General features: G+C 33.6%; 1 protein-coding gene across 8 annotated transcripts in view; it reads right to left on the bottom strand.

The window, feature by feature from the left end:
- LOC150100692 (AN1-type zinc finger protein 2A) overlaps positions 1-15,593 on the bottom strand; it is a 316,183-nt gene that overhangs the window by 24,646 nt on the left and 275,944 nt on the right. The window lies entirely within an intron of this gene.

The raw sequence follows: 15,593 nt of genomic DNA, 5'->3' as shown, positions 1-15,593 counted from the left end.
CATTAACAATTACTTTTTTGTTAACATGCAATAGATAATGCTGAATGCATTCATTTCACTTATCACAATAATAATTAAAAAAAAAAAAAAATCTACAGCAACAATGAAACTTTATAACTTCACAGTTCTATACTAACCATGTGTACAATTCGGTACATCACTTTACTTTCACTTTTCATTACCTCTCAGAGAATGACATATTTTATAACATTTAGGCAACAATGCTATAATTTCTTACATTACACTTTTCACTCCTAATATCTTTATAATGTGCATAATGTGGAATTCATATAACAGAATAATGATCACAGTAATCATTTGCAAATATAGTTCACAGTTACACAAAGTAGTTAATATGATTACATGCTGCACATTTTACATGAAGAATATAATAACTGTTTAAATTCACATACATAACCAAATAACCTAAAAAACGATTTTTTCCAATGAAAGAAGAACAAGTGAAGGATCAACAAAAAAAAAAAGCCTGCAGTTATTGTGAAGGTAATATTTTGATAAAAATTATGGCAGAATCATTGTAAACAATACTTGTCAACTGATGCTCTTCAAAGAAGCACAAGCAATGCCAAGCCATTTGATGTCTAGTAAACATGAAGTGCTATTTGTAAGAATAGTGAAAAGTGATGATAAATAGCTATTCCAACTACAGTTAATTGAGCATGTTCGCACGAGAATAAAGTATGCACAAACACTACATACAACCAGCAATTTATGCACAACATTTGAAAAGCAAGTGATCACAGTTCAAAAATAGCTAAAAAATGCATCTAGTAAAGAGTTACTCGATTTTACACCTCATGAGGGGCAATCAACACCACTGATGAACAGAAGATCACCACCGAGCTGGATTCAAACCAGAGAAGGTCAGGTGCTTGCATAAGGATTCAGTACAAGTGATAAAACCCACCTTTAATAAACAGAAGACGTGTACAGAATCTGCAAATGAGCATACCCAAAGCAAACAAGAAATTTCAGCAACTATCAACTTACTTGTTGGTTTTGAGTGTACCCATTTGCAATGTCTGCACACTTTACAAATGCCAAATGGTTAGCATATTTTTTCTCTCTCCTACAACAGGCTATAGGTTCAAATTCCACTGAGGATATGTATTTACATATGTCTTTAGAGGGAGATAAATTTCTACGCCTTTTGTGAGCTAGCCATTTATAGTACGCCTGAAATGGCTTGAAAATGTTCAATGTTTTCTAGAGCAGGATTTCTGAATTATGTAAAGAAAGAAAACATGTACAAGAAAAAATAAGCCAATCTAAAGTACTAATGTACTATAGGTTATAATAACCTTTCATGGCTATGAGTCATAAAAAAATGACTATCAAGTTCAAGACATTTAAGTATTAAAAATAAACTTTTTATGCAAATCTCTCTCCCCTCCTCTCTCTGTGTGTGTGTGTGTGTGTGTGTGTGTGTGTGTGTGCGCGCATGCATGCATGCACAAGAGAGAAAGACTGTAAATCTATTATACCTAACCACAATGACTGGGATGAATATATGATCACATAATCTGCATTTTATTAACTCACTCTCTCTCTCACTCCCCCCCCCCCCCCCCACAAATTCTCAATTTAATCTAATGTATTTGTAGATTCATAACCTTTCATACGTGGGAATCGCAAAAAAAAAAAAAAAATTGTAACATTAAATTCTTACTGGTAAATATTCTTTTTATTAACACAATTTTGTCATTGAAAACATTAAATGCTTTTAGTTCTATCTTCACAAGAAGCAAATCACTTCAAGGGAAGATTGTCAGTTCAGGAAAACTGAACAAAATCTAAAACAAATATTTATAAATTCTCACACTTATTTTTTTTGAAAGGCTGGTTTCACTCTCAGAGAAGAATGTTAAATCTAATTATTAGAAAGATTCCAAGCTTGCAACTCTCTCATTAAATAAATTCAGTATAAATGTAACTCTATAAAGTCTGTTAATTTCTTAATCTTAGTTAATTTTTCTTTTCCTAATTAATCATCCACACTCAAACTCCAAATTATCTTAAAATAAAATCAAGATGGTTAACCTTACAACACAGTTAGGACAGAACTAACTTCATTTTTTAGCAATTGATTTAAGCATTGAAGATCACACACCATTCATTTGTTTTGCCAACAAATGAATGTTGTGGAATAAGCAATTCACACACAAACCATTCTCTTCAGTCTTCTATTTGCCAATAAATCAAAAGTCCTGGGATTGTTCTGAACTTTAAATTCATAGTTATCTCTCAAATCCATCACAGATGAGTCTATTTAAAAAAAAAAAAGTATATAGCAGTACAAGTATACTTTTGATTTATTGACAAATAGAGACCTAAAGAAAAAGTTTACGTGAACAAATTGCTTATTCTGCAACAATGCTTAAATCAGCTGTTAAAACATGAAATTAGTTCCTGGATAACTTCTGTGGATGTCCTAACTGCATTATAAGACAGTTCACATTGATTTCATTTTAAGATAATTTTGATAATTGAGTATGGAATACAAATTAGGAAAAGAGTGATTTATATATGTGACTTTATATACTTATACAAGTTTACATTTATAATTAATTTATTTAACGAGAGTTGGAATTGTTCTTATAAATAGATTTAACTTTCCTCTAGGAACGAAACCAGCCTTTCAGGAAAAAACTTAGTTATTTTTACTAGAACCTTAATATAATTAAACCACGACACTTTACATTATGTAAGTGCAGTTTGCACACAACATTGTTGAATATAGTGGTTTGTGTTCTTGTTTAATTTGAAAGTCATACTGAAGATGCCCTTGATACCAGGGCAAAAATTTTATACTAATAAATTTATATATGTAAGCTAAATCCGTTTTATGTTATTTATTAATTATTAAATTTTGTGATGATTATGGTTACTGAACACTGAGATAGGCTGCTAAAGAAACTTACTGGCACTACTCATTACAGTTGTTAAAAAAAAGATAAAGTTTTAAGTGAAGTGAAAATACTAAACCAGTTAATACTATAGTTACTTGTAAATGTAATAATCTTATTACAAAATGGAAAAGCATTTAATGGTGTAGATTGATGACCAAATTGGTTGGCATGTTTCCTTAAACCAAACTATTTAGAATAACTTTTTCATTTGTGAAAATTATTCTCAATTTTCCGTTTGCACTGACTTATATAAATGCCTCATGTCATTTATGCACATATATAACTACGTAAAAATGTTAAGTTATTATTACATGCATCTAGAAGTGGAACAGTGGGCGGATGAATTGGGAGCCATGATTGGTTATATACCGGTAGTCTGGAACCTAACATGCTGTATGGCTGGGAATACCTGTATTTGTGTTTTGTCTCAATCTGAAGTAGTGCATAAATAGGACTGTAATAAAATAAATGTCTAGTTTTGCAAAGTGCTTTTATTTTTTTTTTACATGGTTTTTGCCAGTAATTAATTAAAAAAAAAATCTTTCTATCATTCTTCCAAAATCCCAGCCACCAATGGATGTTTTAAACATTTCTAATCACAAACTATTTTCTTCAGTAGGAATTGCTTTAGTTTTACCTTATAGGCAGTTCAGCTGCACATATTGAAGCCATGTGCATAGACTACTAAATGCCAATAATTCCTAAAATATTTTAAGTCTATATGTATTTCTAATACTATACCACACAATATGATAATAATGAAGGTAAGTATGGTTCTCCATTTTTCACTGATTAATGTGACAAGCAATAAAGTACCTGTGGGTTCAGGCAAAGTATATGTACACAACATGCAAAAGTAAAAATGTTTATTGCTAAACTTAAAACATGACTATTTAAATGAAACATTGACATATTGAAATGAATAACACATTTAATCCTCAGTGATACAAAAAACTAAAAAGCTAGTTTGAAAACAAGGAGGGAACATGTTCAATATGAGGCTGCATGCCAGAGATGATATGCTTCACTGCTGGAATCATTTCAAGAGAATTAAAATGATAGATTATTACATACTTAGGCAGTTAGCACATGTAGAAAATTTCAATTTATTAGAACTATAATATGTTTCATCCTGATCTGACCTTCTTGATAACTGATCTTTGCTTCATCAGGGAGATGAAGAGAAGATCAGTTAACTACATTCAAAACATGAATCATGTAACTACTAGCTCTTTTCTTAGTCACAGCTAAGTTTACAGGAGAAAAGAAGTCTGGTCTTGCATGCTGTGCCATAGACAAGAGTTCTTTGGAACCAAACCAAGATTCTTCATTCCAACAGATTTGAATTTAATCCTCTGTTCCTATTAAAATAGCATTGACTTTAAAGATCTGTGTGCAGGATAATGAAATTAGTTTCCTTTAATGCAGTTTCCCTATTACCAACATACCAGGTGATTTCCCTGAGAATATTATTAATCTGTTTAAATCCACCATGGATGCAGGCTATTTTATGTGACAAAATAAGTAGTACAAGCAGATTGAACAAACAGTGATGGTGGGATACGACTTCCCATCTTTAGCTGATTATTTTATGGAACAGTTAGAAAACAAAACTATGGTATCATTTTCCCTCAATCTCTTATTTGGCTTAGATTCAAGGATGATGATATCTTCTCAGTTTGGTCCTACTCAGAAAAAGAATTTCTACAATAGGTATTATTTCTGGGAAAATTGCCATGTTACTCTTCTGTGTAAACATTATTTTTATGGCTATTTAGCCTATTTTTGTTGTTGTTTAGGAATACCCCCTTTTTTTAATAATGTCATTGGCTTTTTTACTCAAATTTTAGGGCATTTAGGACATTTTGAGTAAAAAACCAATGACATTATAAAAAAAAAAGGATACTCCTAAACAAAAATAGACTAAATAGCCATAAAAATAATGTTTACTTAGAGAAGTAACATGGGAATTTTCCCAGAAATAATGCCTATCTATAATAATTTGTTTTGTAATCCAACAACCCCTCAACCACTGGCTCTCTACTCAAACCCTCCAACCCCCTCCCCTCTCCACTCATAAAACACTTTAAAATAGCATCACTTAGTGCATGCACCAACACAAGCCCATGTCATGATCTCATGAAGCTTCACAATATTCCCAAAATACGTACCTAACAAAGACATTATTATCGAATTCCAAGCCAAATTAGAAATGGACCCAAACAAAGAAATAATATTCCAGAAAATAAACATCTTAAATAGCAAAATAAAAGTAAAATCCAACATTTCTCCCAACCTGCAAAAAGCCCTGATATCATTAAAAAAAGAGCCCAAATATAATGATCGCAAAAGCAGACAAAGGTGATACAGTCGTAGTCATAAATAAAGCAGATTACCAGCAAAATAGCAGCTATTTTAAATGACCAAAACGTCCTAAATGACCCTACCCCTGACCTCATAAAACAAATTAACAACACCCTACACGTTCTACAAAATCAAAACAAGACAGGCAAAATAACAATGAAAAAACAACACCCCAACTCCCTTCTACGTTCAGACAAATTACAGCCTAGAAAGACGGTCACCCGGTAGGCCCAATAGTCTCAATACAAAAACACCACCACCACATCACCTTTATCGAAAGTCATAGCCAAACTACTCAAACCATTACTTGTCAACTCCAAATCTACGATAAAAAACACAGACAACCTTTTCCAAAAAATAAAAACCTAACTATCCCATCCACACTTCATTGGACACAACTTCGCTATACACTAACACAGATGTCCCCAGAACATTAGACATTGTACACACACTACTCACAGATGACAACACCCTAAGTTCATGAAGAAAATTAATGCCTGGTGATATCATAAACCTAATCAAACCAACCACTTCCCCTAGACCTACCTGGTGTATACCAGGTCCCTTGCAGCTGTAAGCTGTCCTACTTTGGCCAAACAGGCAGGACAGTGAATATCAGAATTTCAGAACACAAGAACTACATCTGTTTTCACCAGTATAGCCACTCTGGTCTTGCAGACCATGCTCTGGATACACGCCACAGAATATGGTGGAAGAAAGCCACAATAATATACCGTAGCAAGTTCAAATTTGAAAGACTTTTCATGGATCAGCCTCAGCCCTAAGAAACATGCCAAATGTCAACAAATTTGGTTGCATGAGATTGCCCCAAATTTGGGAGATGTACATCAGGAGACCTTCAGCCTAATGGCCAAGAATACCTACATAGCCCACTAGAGGAGCACCATCAGGACTTTTAGGAGAAACAATAGCTTCCTTGCTTCGTTCTCATTTACTGTGTGTAGTGCCTGCGTGCACGCGACTTTATTTTAAGTTCCTTTGAAGATGGCAACGTGATGTTGCCGAAATATTGGAAATATATATTAAAGTTTAATTTATATTCTAGTGTACGTTGTGAATTCCTTAAGTTAATTAATAATCAAACTAGTAATTTCAGCAAACTTCTTTAAATATAACAATAACTTTTATATCCAAATTTTCGGACTCCTATGGGCCAAAATATCAGCGAACAATTAGCTGAATTATTCCCATCACAAATAGAATCACACCTATTCAGCCCCAACTTTTATAGCCGATACATGGACAATATTCTATGCATCACCACTTTACAAACATCCCTTAACGACTTCAGCAACAGACTAAAATTCACCATAGAAACAGAACATGAAAAATCCATCAATTTTCTTAACCTAACATTAATTAGAACAAACAACAAAATAGCCAGAAAAATATTCCACAAACCCACATATATCGGAAACTACCTCCACTTCAGCTCATACCATCCTGATTCTATTAAAAAAATCAGTCAACCTAGCCCAGTTTGTAAATGATTACAAGTTTTTGACTACACACAATTATCTCATCACTGAGATAAAGTTAACACAAAAAAATTTTTTTAATTGAAATTACTCAACACAGCTAATAAATTACACTAACAAAACAGCAAAAATCCATCAAACAATCCAACAACCAAAACAAACTTTCCAACACAAAAAAAATCCAGAACATATACAAAGTCTACAAATACCTTTTTCCAACACACCAGCTATAAGCTGGTGTTCACCACAAACCAAAAATTGGCAACACTTTTAAACCTACTAAATCTCACACACACAAAGAAATACTAGAACACCACAATGTGGTTTACAAATTTCCTTGCCAACAAGATTGTGATGTCATCTACACAGATTCTACTATCAGATCTTTGTGGGCAAGACTACAAGAACACTTCTGTGAATGCAACATCCCAATTCCAGAACATTTAAACAAAAAAAAACACAACAACCAAAAGAAAAACAGAATACAAAATACAGGAAAAACAAGCCAAAAGACACATGGATGTTCACCCCATCCCAAAGTATTCTCTGCCCACCTTTCATAATTTAAAAAATATAAAAAAACACAGGTTTTCCAAAAAAAGTTTGCATACCTCTTGCCTCACTAATAATTCTTCCACATCTCTCAAACCCCACCTTTCTAACCCCCTTCCATTCAGTCATACTTCCTTCAACAATGAATGTATATTACCATATGCTGGGATGCCACTGAAAAAGAAGACAGCCAGCAACATCCCACAAAGATATGTCCATTTTTTTCTTCCTACACATTCTTCATATATCTGTTCATATAAAACATCAGTAATGCCCTAAAATTGAGTAAAAAGTCAATGATGTTATAAAAAAAGGGGTACTCCTAAACAAAAATACGCTAAATAGCCATAAAATAATAGAAGTTCTGCAATTTTGGAATAAAATAAACTCCTTGTTACCATAACTATAAATTCACATGTCACAATAATTAACTTTTTAATAATATGTAAATATTTCATCTTAAGTACTATAAGACATCAGCACAGTTATAAACAACAATAGGAATTACATTCAAAGAACACATTAGTGCACATGCTTACATTGGAATACCTCTATGTATACAGTAACGTGTTTCAGGACTAAATACTATTGGCTGCAAGTATGTTAAATAAAACAAATAAATTTATTTTATACAGTTGAGGATAACAATTTCTCTAACTTTTCAGATAATGAGGCAGTCATTATGGTTAAGATTGGGTCTGTGCTATAAGGCTTCAGCACTTCCTTTATACAAATGCTCATGTTTATATATGGATTGATGTAGTGCTTGTTGTTGCCATTGGTTCCTGTGGTTAGTATTTTCAACTCCATGTTGTGCGAGACCAGATTTCTGAGGTTTGATAAGACGGATGTGGTCTTGATGTGGTTCAGAGATGCATTTATTTACAGATTTTCCTGTTTGTCAATAGTAAGACAAGTTACAAGAATATGGCACTTCGTATATGCCAGGTAGCATCAATGGTGAGAGTGTCTTTTGGAGAAGGTAACAAATTGTGAATTTGGTTTATAGGTAGCAGCGAGTTTGTATTTCTTCAAAATTTTTGACAAACGTTCAGAGATGCCTTTGATACAGCATCATAAAATCTTTGATATCCAGAGCACAAATTTTGTTCCTCTGAAGAATCTTTAAAACAAGAATCAGAAATTATTAAAGATACATCCTCATTAAATGGATTTAATCCAATAACAACTCAAAAAATTATTAGCCACCTTCCGAAACATCAACAAACACAAGAAGAAGAAAATAGGACTCCTATACCATATATCAAATGCATAAATTACTCTGGATTAGAGAGAGATGAAAGTTTTTTCCACTTGGTTATAGTATAAATTCAAAATACCATGACATTATATTCTTGGTTTAATCCTTTATTCAAGTGTAAGCAAACAATATTTGCATGTGAAATATCCTCACAACTGAACCACTTGTATATAGAGGCTAATGATATCCCATAATGCAAAGGAGACGTATAATGCTAAACATTATGGGAAGGGTCACTACCCAGACCAGTTATGACCTTTACTGAGATCTCATAAGACCCAGAAGAGAAAAAGAATATAATTTCTTGACATCATTAGTTTATAGCATAACCAAATGAAAAAACTTTCAACATCTATCTCTAATCCAGAGATATTTAATAATAAATTGTGACACCTTTTGACTACTTCATCATCAAATTCCTGCCATGTACCATCAAAGGGTGTACAGGATATGATAGTACTACATGAAAAAAATTACATCATTACTAACTTCCTATCTACAATTTTCCTCCAAAGCGGTCTGTTACTTGTCAAGACACCAACATTATCAGATCTTATATTTCTATCGTCTAAGGCACTTTGTATCGAATCAATCCACCTATATCTTGGTCTTCCTCTGGGTGGTTTTGCTGCCAACCTGGCAGAGAACGTTTGTTTTGCTAATCTTTCTTTGCCCATTCTGTTTAAGTGACAGAATGGACATAACACATTCCTGGATGGTGACAATGTCAAGTTCTTTCCTAATATCCTCGTTTTTAATATGATATTGCCATTGATGCCATCTGTTCACACCTATAATTTTTCTCAGGACTCTCATATCTGCAGTCTCTAGTCTTTGGTCAAGTGTTTTACTTCTAAACCAGCTCTCAGATCCATAAGTTAAAACTGGTTTGAACACTGTCTTGTGTACAGCTAATTTAGTGTTCCGACTAATTTCTCTCTTATTCCATATGAATTTATTCAATTGACTTCCCACCATACCAGCTTTGCTGATTCTGTTGTCTATTTCTATATTTAATTTACCATCTTCAGCAAAAATCATGCCTAAATAGCTGAAATGTTTTACTTGTTCCACAGGTTCTCCATTCATAACACAGTTGACATTTTCAATGATTCTGCCTATTTTCATTGTCTTTGTCTTTTTTTATTGCTGACCTTCATACCATATCTATTACAACAGCTATTCAATTTAGTCAGAGAATCTTGCGACTTGTAGCGGATTTATTTAGAAGTATAACATCATCTGCATAAAGCAAAGAGCTGACATTAACATTTCCAATTTTGATATCATGTTTAATACCACTTTCCTTCATAATGTGATCCATATAGATAACGAATAACAGAGGGGATAATGTACATCCTTGTCTCACACCAGATTTAACATTAAACCATCTTCCTGTACTACCTTCAATTCTAACTGCTGACTTACAACTCAAATAAAGACTAAGTATTGCTTGATATAATGCCCCATTGACACCATATAACTGCAGTGTATTGAATAGCTTCTCTCTTGGCACCTTGTCATATGCCTTTTCCAAATCGACAAAACTTAAATACAGATCTTTGTTATATTCCCATGATTTCTCCACTATTTGTCGTAAAGTGAAGATCTGATCCTGACAGCCTCTATTTGGCCTGAATCCAGCTTGTTCTTCACCAAGCTTTTCTTCCACAATTCTTCTCAACCGTTTCTCAAGTATACTTGCATAGATTTTGCCAGGAACACTCAGTAGGGAAATACCTCTGTAATTTTCACATGCAGTTTTATTTCCCTTTTTATATATGGGTACTATGAGAGCTCTACTCCAATCATCGGGAAATTGTCCCTCTGTCCAGGCTTTCTGAATTATGCAGTGCAGCCACTGTAAGACTCTTATACCACCATACTTCAGCATTTCTGGTCGAACATCATCTACCCTTGCTGCCTTCCACATTTCAAGCCTTTGATGGCTTTTTCTACTTCAAGTATGGTATGTATTCCTGATTGTATGCCTGGTCAGTGTTTTTTTACCACTGTGCTGTCATTACTGCTTGTTTCATTTAGCAGTTTTTCAAAGTAATTACTCCATACTTCACCTTTATCATCTCTAACTCCTTTTAGAGCACTCTTTCTTCCATTCCTAAGCTTTTTCAACAACCTCCAGAATATTTTGCCACCTTCTTGATATTTATTTTCTATATTCTTGCCAAAGTCCTCCCATGACTTTTGTTTAGCTAGTTTTACATGGTGTTTAGCATTCTTGCATTTGTCTCTATATTCTCTAAGAGCACAAGCTGACTTATTTGACAGGAACTTTTGATATGCTTTCTTCTTTTCCTTCACTGCCTCTTTAACTTTCTGTGTCCACCAGGGAGTTCAAAATTTGATTGTCAAAATTGGACTTGGCAATCACCGAATGGAGACACAAAAAATGAAATTGACTACATTTTAACAGACTGTAAAAGACTGGTACAAAATGTTGGTAAAATAGGCAAAACAGACTTCAACATAGATTTTGACCACAGACTCCTCAGAGCCATTATAAGAATAGACCACAAAAAAGAACAACATATCAGGTCAACATCAAACCATAAAAGACAACCCAAACAAATAGACTACCACAAGCTCAGGAAGTACACAGAAGAGACCGAACGGACTATTAAAAACTGTTACATAAATGATGACTACGTTGACTTTATTAATAAATTCAACGAGTGCAAGAAAAAATAAGAAATTCCTGTGAAACAAAAAAAAAAAAAAAAAGAGAATGACTGTCACCTCAAACTCTAGAACTACTGAAAAAGAGAAAAGAACTGAAGAAAATTTTCTAGAATACAAAATTATCTGTAAATTACTAAGGAAAAGAATTCCAGAAGACTACAAAGTTTTCAGGATACAAAAATTAAGAGAAGCAGTGCAGGCAAAAACTAGCCTGAAAAAAATAGAGAAAGACTTGAATTTTAAACAGTGAATTCCATCTGCTTTACAGGATCAAAATGGAGAAAAACATACTAATAGAAAAAGGATAGAAGAAATTGTGCAGAATTTTTATAATGATCTCTATGCAATTAAGTGCCAAGTTTCAGAAACTATCAGTTCCAAAACCAAGCAATATACCAGATGTACTTCCAGAAGAAATAGCACATGCCCTTAAGAAAATGAGTCAAGGAAAAGACTCAGGACTTCATCATGTTAAGGCTGAAGAAATCCAACTTCTTCTTCTCTTCCATCTAAGACGGGTTGAGTCTTCTCTTGAGAAGGATCTTCCAGTCTTCTCTATTCCTTGCTGTTCGAAAAAGTTCCTTATTAGTCATGTTATACTTCAGAGAAAGTGATTATGACATGATAAGGCTGCATCCCGAGATGTTCTTTATTAATTTCAGCCAGGTAATTTTTGGTCTTCCAGGTCTTCTTTTTTCAGTTGGAAAAGTATTGATTAGGACGTTAGGAAGTCTGTCTGCATCCATGTGTACAGTGTGTCCAAACCATCTCAGTTGTTGTTTTCTAATTTTTTCTATTATTGTCTTTTTATACAATAGTTCTGGTCTGATTGTGATGTTTGTTTTCTTTTCTATCCAACTTGTTTTATTTATTTTTCTTAAGCATTTCATTTCAAAGGACAGCCGTTTTTTTTCCTCTCTTTTTTTAACTGTCCACGCTTCGGCTCCATAGATGACTGTTGGTATAATTATTGTTTCATATAATTTGATTTTGGCTTGTTTAGATATCTTGTTTGTTTTCCAGATTTTCTGTAATTTTCCCATGGTGGTCCATCCTATTGCTATTCTGTGTTTGATTGTTTTGAGTTCATCTATTGTTTCTGTTAGTTTTGATCCAAGGTATATGAAGTTGTCTACTTGTTCTATTTGTTCTCCATTTAGGGTGGCTGAGATGGTAGTTCTGTTCCTCCCTATTTTCATCACTTTTGTCTTTTGTATATTTATTGTCATGTCATATGTTTTACAGGTTTCGTTTAGCTTGCTGATCAACTTTTGTAGTTCATTTGGGGTTCTTGCCAGAAGGATGAGATCATCTGCATATTTGATATTATTTATGTTTAAACTAAGTATATCAAGCAATACTTTGTCTTTATTTGAGTTGTAAGTCAGCAGTTAGAATTGAAGGAAGTTTAAGGAAGATATGAAGTTGTCTACTTGTTCTATTTGTTCTCCATTTAGGGTGGCTGAGATGGTAGTTCTGTTCCTCCCTATTTTCATCACTTTTGTCTTTTGTATATTTATTGTCATGTCATATGTTTTACAGGTTTCGTTTAGCTTGTTGATCAACTTTTGTAGTTCATTTGGGGTTCTTGCCAGAAGGACGAGATCATCTGCATATTTGATATTATTTATGTTTAAACTAAGTATATCAAGCAATACTTTGTCTTTATTTGAGTTGTAAGTCAGCAGTTAGAATTGAAGGAAGTTTAAGGAAGATATGAAGTTGTCTACTTGTTCTATTTGTTCTCCATTTAGGGTGGCTGAGATGGTAGTTCTGTTCCTCCCTATTTTCATCACTTTTGTCTTTTGTATATTTATTGTCATGTCATATGTTTTACAGGTTTCGTTTAGCTTGTTGATCAACTTTTGTAGTTCATTTGGGATTCTTGCCAGAAGGACGAGATCATCTGCATATTTGATATTATTTATGTTTAAACTAAGTATATCAAGCAATACTTTGTCTTTATTTGAGTTGTAAGTCAGCAGTTAGAACTGAAGGAAGTACAGGAAGATGGTTTAATGTTAAATCAGGTGTGAGACAAGGATGTACATTATCCCGTCTGTTATTCATTATCTATATGGATCACATTATGAAGGAAAGTGGTATTAAACCTGATATCAAAATTGGAGATGTTAATGTCAGCTCTTTGCTTTATGCGGATGATGTTATACTTCTAAATAAATCCGCTCCAAGTCTGCAAGATTCTCTGACTAAATTGAATAGCTGTTGTAATAGATATGGTATGAAGGTCAGCAATAAAAAGACAAAGACAATGAAAATAGGCAGAATCATTGAAAATGTCAACTGTGTTGTGAATGGAGAACCTGTGGAACGAGTAAAACATTTCAGCTACTTAGGCACAATTTTTACTGAAGTTGGTAAATTAAATATAGAAATAGACAACAGAATCAGCAAAGCTGGTATGGTGGGAAGTCAATTGAATAAATTCATATGGAATAAGAGAGAAATTAGTCTGAACACTAAATTAGCTGTATACAAGACAGTGTTCAAACCAGTTTTAACTTATGGATCTGAGAGCTGGGTCAGAAGTAAAACACTTGACCAAAGACTAGAGACCGCAGATATGAGAGTCCTGAGAAAGATTAGAGGCGTGAACAGATGGCATCAATGGCAATATCATATTAAAAATGAGGATATTAGGAAAGAACTTGACATTGTCAGCATCCAGGAATGCATTAGCAGAGCTAATCTTACGTGGTATGGTCACTTAAATAGAATGGGAGAGGAAAGATTAGCAAAACAAGTGTTCTCTGCCAGGTTGGCAGGAAAACGACCCAGAGGAAGACCAAGATATAGGTGGATTGATACGGTACAAAGTGCCTTAGACGATAGAAATATAAGATCTGATAATGTTGTTGGAGTCTTGACAAGTAACAGACTGACTTGGAGGAAAATTGTAGATAGGAAGTTAGTAATGATGTAATTTTTTCATGTAGTACTGTCATATCCTATACACCCCTTGAGGGTACATGGCAGGAATTTGATGATGATATGTTTAAACCGTTGACATTGATTCCAGGCTCATTGTCTATTGCTTTCTTTACAACTTCTTCTAGATATACGTTCAATAGGCATGGAGATAATGGGCATCCTTGCATTACTCCTTTTTGGATCTCTATGGGTTCTGTTGTGAGTGTGTCCTTTTTAATTATTGCATTTGTCTTAGAGTAATATTTTATCAGAAACTGTATTATATATTTGTTTATTGCTTTTTCTAGTAGAATTTTAAGAAGGATTTCTCTGTTGATGTTATTGAAAGCTTGTTTAAAGTCCACAAAACAACAATATAGTTCTTTATGGTCTTCCCGGCTGAGCTCTGCTAGTTGGTGCAATGTGAAAATTTGGTCTATTGTTGAATAGTTTCCTCGGAAACCAGCTTGTTCTATGCCTATCATTTCTTCGTAGGTGGTTTTTAATCTATTTTGTTTAATTCTTATGAATATTTTATAGGTGTGAGGGAGTAAATTGATTGGTCTGTAATTTCTGCAGTCTCTTTTGTCTCCTTTTTTGTATATTGGGATGATCTTTCCAGTTCTCCAGTCATCTGGGATCCCTCCTGTTTGTAGTATTTTATTGAATAGGGTTGTTAAATATTCTATTGATATGCTGCCTCCATATGACCACAGTTCAGTAGGGATAGTATCAATGCCTGGTGCTTTATTGTTTTTCATCTGTTTTATTGCATATCTAACTTCTTCTTGTAAAATTTTTGGGTGATCATTATTTTCTCCTATTGTTGGCATTGTAGTTTTGTTTCCTTGGTGGAAGATAGTCTTAAAATGGTTTGACCAGATTTTTCTTATATGTTCAATATTCCCGGTTTCAGTCATCTTGTTGTTTATCATTGTTACTGCTTTTGCTGAGAATTCCTTTGTAATTTCTCTTACAGTATCATGGAAGACTTTTAGGTTGTTTTGTTGGTATGCTTCTTGGCATTTCTTAGCTTTTTCTTCTAACCATTTTTTGTTGGCTTTTTTGCATAGATTATCAACTTTATTTTTTAGTGCTCTGTATTTTTCTCTATTCTCTTCATTGTTTTGTTGGTTTACAAGTATCTTGGCCTCTCTTTTCTCTTCTATGGTACCTATGATTTCTTGGGTTATCCACTGTTTGTTTATTTTGGGTTTGGAACCTAGAGTGTTTTTTGCAATTGATAACACTGTTTCTTTTTCTTCTTCCCAGTATTTTCCGCTGTTCTGTAAGATGGAGGGTTTTAATTTCAAGCACATCTGTTCTAAAAATCGACTTCTGCTTGAGCTATCTTTT

This window comes from Typopeltis vanoorti, chromosome 12 (assembly GCF_054136105.1).
Source record: "Typopeltis vanoorti isolate ZY-2024b chromosome 12, IOZ_Tvanoo_1.0, whole genome shotgun sequence".
NCBI classification, from domain to species: Eukaryota; Metazoa; Arthropoda; class Arachnida; order Uropygi; family Thelyphonidae; genus Typopeltis; species Typopeltis vanoorti.
This window is presented reverse-complemented; position numbering and strand designations above follow the sequence as displayed.